Source organism: Antrostomus carolinensis, unplaced genomic scaffold (genome assembly GCF_000700745.2).
Source record: "Antrostomus carolinensis isolate BGI_N321 unplaced genomic scaffold, ASM70074v2 scaffold40564, whole genome shotgun sequence".
Classification (NCBI taxonomy): Eukaryota; Metazoa; Chordata; class Aves; order Caprimulgiformes; family Caprimulgidae; genus Antrostomus; species Antrostomus carolinensis.
The window spans coordinates 1-7,008 of record NW_010309438.1 but is presented as its reverse complement, the minus strand read 5'-3'; positions in this window follow the sequence as shown (position 1 = coordinate 7,008).

The window sequence follows — 7,008 nt, the reverse complement described above, 5'->3', positions numbered from 1 at the left end:
GAACGTGCCCCCCATCTACAAAACAGCAAGACTCTAAGAACTTTGGGATTTACCAAAGAAAATATTTTTCATAGCCTCAAATGATGGAGGTCACAGAGCAACCAGGGATGAAAATATGAGGCGGTTTTTGTTTTCTTTATTTTTTTTAAATTCTACAAGCTTCTCAAACAGAAAACATTGGCAAAGTGCTGAATATTCCACTAACATTTGTCTGTATGGAGTATATCCTTGCAAGGTAGGCAGATAAAAACCCATGAGCAAGACTGAGTATAAAAGTTTGTTATACCAATAGAGATCTGTCTTAGTAAATGAAAAAAATTCCCCATAAATTGAAAATAATTTAGCAGCAACTACCACTTCTGAAGAAAAATTAGTTAATGAACTGTGGAACATTTTATTCTCCTCACATTTCAAGTATCCATGACAAGAACAGCTCTTATCTCTTACAAGAAGGTAAGAGTTTCTTTCCCATATGGAATCCAAATGGTTTTAAAGAATTCTGACATTTTTCCTTTATAAAGCATTCAAAAGTATTTCTTGAGTTGTAGCAGTACCTCAGTATCAAAGAGGAGCAATACCTGATGACTGATACAGAGCTCCAAGAACTGGTTATATTAAAATTAAGCAGTACATGCACCCAAGTGTCATTACTCAGAGACACTCAGTAGAAAAAAGAAGTGCCATGCAAGTTAGTAATCTGAAAATAACCAATACCACCTTGAATACAAGTCAAAGCAAAGCCACAATGACAATAGCAAAAAATGGGTTTATACCTTGCTCCCCTCTCAATACCGAAGGAATAAGGTTACCAAAAAGTTCATTATTGCTACTGCTCAAAGGAGATTTAAAACAGTCTCTGATAGTATTCACATAATTACATATCTTGAAATTCCAGGATATTCCTTCCAAGGGGATTACAAGCACAGTTGATATTTTTTTAATGACATGATACAAAACAGATTTAAGACCACATCTCAGGATCATGTTCATAGTAGTACAGAAATGCTATTTACAAAGAGACAACAGAACTCAGTTGACCATTGCAGATCCTGAACATTTTTCTAATGTTTCATATTGGTGTGTCTCCTGTAAGAAAACTCCAGAATTGGATACACACTAGACAAATACTATGGTAGTCCTGACTCATTTCGCCACGTTACACGTCAGCTTCAAAGGCTCCACCCACATTTCTTCTCATGTTTGTCACCTGCAGCTCTGAAGTACCTATTCTTATAGATGGAGCAGAAATGAATGCCTTTAATACCTGAAAAATACTGTAATCACTTCCAGGTATTTGGTGTGACTCCTTCACAACACAGAATGGAAAAGGACAGGACTTTGTATTACTAGTAACACTTGAGTAGGCAAAAGCAGAGATTAATTTATAAAGTAAATCCAACAGAAATGACACCAAGAACACTTCATAGCCTTCAGGAAAACAGGTACAAGTAACAAAAGATTGCACCAAAAGATGCTCTAAATAGCACTCCTTAAAAATTACGGGAAATGACAGAAAAATACACAGCCACAGCAGCAAAGAGCAGGACTACATCTCACATTCAGATCTGACAGCTCCTAACATGCAAGTCATCTTGAGTAGAATCCTAGCAACTACTACAGCCATATAGGTAACTAGTGGTAATAATGCTAAAACCTACTATTAATAAGTAAACCAGATGGTGACACAGATAATGTCAGTTATCAAGTTGAAGACTAGCCTAAGATCTTTAAAGAGTCCACTACTTATGTTATCTGGAAAAAGTAAAACTTGGGACACACAGCTGGTTGAAAGAGTACTGAACTATGTTCTCCTGTTTAAACTCTCCTTAAACAAGACTTCAACATTGCTTTGGTCACAGCCCAGAAACCTGAAAGAACCTGAACCAGGAACATTAAGGATAACTGTTGACCATACACAGGTAGCATCAACCCAGACATTGCTAGTGAAAATTATAAAACTGACATAATGTCTTTAGTTTATACCAAGTTCAGAAGACTCAACCACAAAAAAAGATTGAATACCTGGATTTCACTCCAGTCTGATCAAAAAAGCCTAAATATTTGGTTGTTTGATCACATCTATGCACAGAAAGGTAGTTTCCCTTGTTCTTCAGTTTCTTGTGAGACAGAAAAATGTCATAGATTCTTATGAAAACAGTTTTTCATAGTCTGTATCATAGCATTATCCCAGTTTTCCTCCAGTATAAATATTTAAACAGATACGTAGTAAGTAAAAAGTATTTGAACTCTACAGCACTATGTATTTGTACACATGTAAGTACAAATAGAAATTTCTAAGTTTTCATTAAAAAAAATTAAAAAATACAACCATTAACACCTTTGGAAAACCAAAATTAAAGCTTATCAGAACTGTTTGGCTTTACTTATTCTGTGATATGTGTAAAATTATATACAATGCGAAAAACAGTATGACCTTTAACATCACAAGTCAAATTCACAGACACAGGACAAGTCAGCCCCAGATGTCAGTAAAGGCAGAGGAGAGGTAAAGTGTTATGAAAAGCACAATAAGCATTCACCAGTCTTTTTTGAAATTAAGAGTAGGGGCATGGCAATTCAAACATAAAGGTGCATATATGTGAGTCTGAAATGCACACCCAAGAAGAGACAGAACATAGGCTACAATCCCTGTGAACACAGAGATGAAAAGCATTAAAAACACAGTGAAACTAGCTGGAGGTAAAGTGAGGGAACAGGACAGTGAAAGGCTACAGCAGCTGGGATATCATTATCACTAACAGCACAGATACTAAGTAAGATTACAAAAAAAGAAATCAGAATTGGTGAAAAAGATTTGCCTTTACTGCTGTGAACAGAAGCACATTTTATAATGACTAAGGTTGATTCTTCTTCTCTTAATGTGGAAAAAAAAAATCAAATGTGATAAGTTTTCAACACCAAATTTGACTCTCAGTCACATACACCACTAACATTTCCCTCCATGCTTCAGATGTAATTAAGTAAAAAAGTTTACAATCCAACATTGACATGTCATGGCATTTCTCAAACACACGAGCATTCACATTCTAAAAAGGGTAATATGCTGAAGATATGGTCTAAATTTTACAAAGTATTTGATACAAAATAAGAATTATTTGGAACACCAGTATATTTGTTATTTTTGTGCTAAATGGAATGACAGACACTTCAAAGGCACAAATAAAGGCTCCAGCTGCCCTGAAGTTTTGTTGCTTTTTGTGAAGTCTGCTCACATCTGATGATGTGAGCATTGACAACCATTTTAATAAAGGAGGATCATTAACTGCAAGGAGTGAAAGTAGGGAAAATACACTTTTTAACATAAAAAAATGCTATGTTGATAGAAATATGCATCAACTGTTTTCATAACAGTTCTGTAACATTTCATACCTGTTGGAAGGAGAAAGTCAAATGAGAACTCACATGGCTAATCAAATCTGAGAAAGGCAGGCCACGTAGAGAAACAGAATAGGGAATGAAGAATAGTCACAGAAACGGTAACCGAACAAGGGAAAAGGGCACAGGCTATCAGCCTCAGAAGGACTGAGTGGACAGGCTTGTGAATGTACAAAAAGACTGGAGATATTTGCTGGGGGTATGTCTGTATAGAAAAGAAAAAAATTTGTATGGTATGGAATGCAACAGGAGGCCAAAGGAAAAGTTAACAGCGAGACCTGAAGTAATAAAGAACTAAGAAAGGTGAATGATTTTGTCAGCTGTAGCTTCAATGAAAAAAAAAAGTGAAGTATCTATAAAACCAAGGAAACAATGGCAAAGTGCTGAAACTACTGGCGTAAAAACTGAAATATTTTTAACAAGGTTACAGAGCAAGAAGTGGCAAAAATTGGTTACAGACAACATCTAGATGTTAACAGCAATCATTCCAAAACTAACTGCCTCAAACAGGATGCCTTCCATCTTTAGCAGAGGATACAAGACAGAATCCCTACCAAACTGGAACAGAAACATCAATTCCATGCTGGAAAGGCATCCAGCATGTCCCCTTTAGAGGGAAACGATATCTAAAGCTACTCATTGAAAGATTAGACAAAGAACTGTCTATTAGTGCTCTGAGAATGAGACAAGAACTTCAAAATCCAATTTACTACAACTATATAAGAACAGACATGAAAAGATATGGCCTAATAACACACATCTTCAAGATTTAGTTACTTGGCTGTGAGTTACAAAAAGGACTTCCCTGCCATTAGGATTCACAGTCCTAGTGGTTTGTTGGATCAGACTTCTTAGAATAACTAAGGAAATAAAATCTTTTCTTTCCAAGAATTCTGGGCCCAGCAACATACCAAGTCACAACTAAGCATCTCTAGGTACTAGACTGTCAACTACCCCTTAACCATGCTCATTGATTACATTGGACTTTCCATGGAATAATTCATCTTAGTCAAGGAGAAAAAAAATTCAGGAAAGCATGAAGCATTCACCAAGCAATATTTTAATTCCATTCAGAAAGAACTAGTCTCCATTACAGTGATCACACCAACACACTCCAGTACTCTGTGAAATGTAGTGCACCTGACCAGTATCAAATTTTAATTCAAATCTTCCAGGTAGAGTATGAATGCATCCTCAAACCATCTCCTATGTTTTGTGTGGAACATGATCCCTCTAGATGTATCTCAGAACACATTCTGGATCAAGTCCCACAGGTAATACAAGCAGAGAAAGGTTTATTACTCTCAGTAGGGCTTAGGTGACAAATAGGCACCGGTTTTGCACCATCAAGATCAAGATGCTGCTGGGTACGCTCAAAAATTAAACTAAGTGCTTAGGGACTTGAATTTATAAGGTCATAAAGAGAGCTACACGGAGGATATGAAAACCTGAAGTGGCAATTAGGTGCTTACTTGTGCCACTTAGTCCCTTCATGACCCTAGCAGCCTCACATTCCTCCTCTCCAGGTCTTAGTACCAGGACAGAAGAGAGGAATATTTTCCAAAACATTTACATATTCTGATGAAGATCTTTGGAATGATTAAAAGCTAGAGAAATTATCACAAGTTATCAGTAAACCATGAGATTGAATAAAAGAATTGTTTTGCTTTTGATTTGTTTGCAGTGTCACTGTTGTAAAGCATTTCTCAGAAGGCTGCTTAAAGAAACTTTTTAAATAAAAAAATAAGGTCATCTTGCAATTAAATTTGCACTTGACATCATCACAAGTTATGCTGGGTCAGACAATTCATTTTACAATCAAATTCCCCATCTGCAAGACAGGTATAAAACTGACAAGAAAACATTTAGATAAATTATTTAATAACAGAGTGATACTCAGACATTATGATGAAAGAAAAAAAAATGTACCTAAAATTCAAGTCATTCAGGCTAGAATAAAATTGCTAATGTACATTGAACATTATTGCACCAGGGGGGTTTTCCGAAAAAAAACCCCAAACTTTTTTAGTTTAAAAAAAAAAACAAACAACAAAAAAAAGTTGCTGCATTTATCTTAAGTGTGATGCTCCATCAAGACAGGTAATACAGGTGAAGACCAATCAATCTGTGTGCCCCATTTGTCCCCTTAGATAATTTAGTCCTCTTAGTCAGAGATTAAGATGTGACTAGAAAGTCCTATGTATAAATTTCTAAAAGTTAGAAGGTAAACATAATGTGCAACTTGGAGGCAATGTCTGTGTTATAATTTGGATACACTAGATCATGATTAATTAATAAGTTCTCATGACCCAGGAACATACATTCAAATGAAATTTTCACCTAAACTACAACCAGAAACGTCAGTATGTTACAGACAAAAGGGGTACAGGACCCCATGATGTCAAAATTGAATGTAACCAAGAAAAGTTACAGAAACTTTCAATTGTCCCAGGTTTCTTTGATAATATTTGTCCCTAAAGAATGCTCAATGTAATTTTTATCATCATCTATTTCACATGATTGTGTAAATACTCCCATATAATTTGATAAAAGCCTCATTAGAAGTTCTCTTATACAACATATTTATGCTTTCTGGTTCCTTCCGAGTGAACACTGCATCTTTAGAAATGTAAAAATGATTTTTGAAGGTACTAAATAATTTAACTCCAGGAAGCAATATACAGATCTGGCTACAACACTGCAAATTCATAAGATGCTTATTTACCATATTTACAGACTTGTTTCATACATACTTTTATATAAAAAAATCATAATAAGAAGTTATCACTTTTTTTTTTTTTTAATAAGCTTTTAAGAGGTCTTTTTCTTAGAAACACTCAAAGCTCTTGGAACTATATCATTTGGATATCAACCTGCCTTACCACACTAACATTAGAGTGTGAAATTCTACCTGTTCCTTCATTGCTAACATAAATATTGGATGTGGCACAATAAATAGGCCCAATTTTTAAAGTACTAGGAGCAGTTAAACGATAGTAGACTTGCAGAAAGCCATCCATTACTGTCTCTGCTATGTCGTTAACATGTCAATGATAGTAGGCCCAAACTCACTGTGTCCAAATTTTATTTTTCTTTGAATAAGGTAAACCCACAAATTGCAGACTATTAATATGCTGATTAATACAACCCAACTCCTGCAAAGCCACAGCAACACTACACAGCGTTAATATTACGTACTTGGCATATACATTCGCAGCTCAGTGATGGCTTTAGCCAGCACCAGCCCAACGGTTTGGAAACAAACATGGAATGAATGCCACTAAGTAGCTTCAGTAAGAAGTACAATCGATAATTAAATGTATTTAGCAACTCAGCACACATATATTTGGTCAAGCAATGCTCTCTTTAATATCAGTAGGCAGTGTCCCCTGCCGTGGCATTAAGAGCAGGAATCCACCACAGCATTTTAACACAAACGTGTATCACCAGGCCCCCCTCCCCCGCCTCAGACGCCGTGCACTAGCAGTGCAGCTCTCCTGGAAACCTAGAGAGCGAGAAAGACTTTCCTTAAGTAGCGACAAAAGCTGCGGATTTAGCAATTAATGCCCCATCCCCAGCCTTGATCCCGGCTTCAGCGCCAAGGAGAAGGCG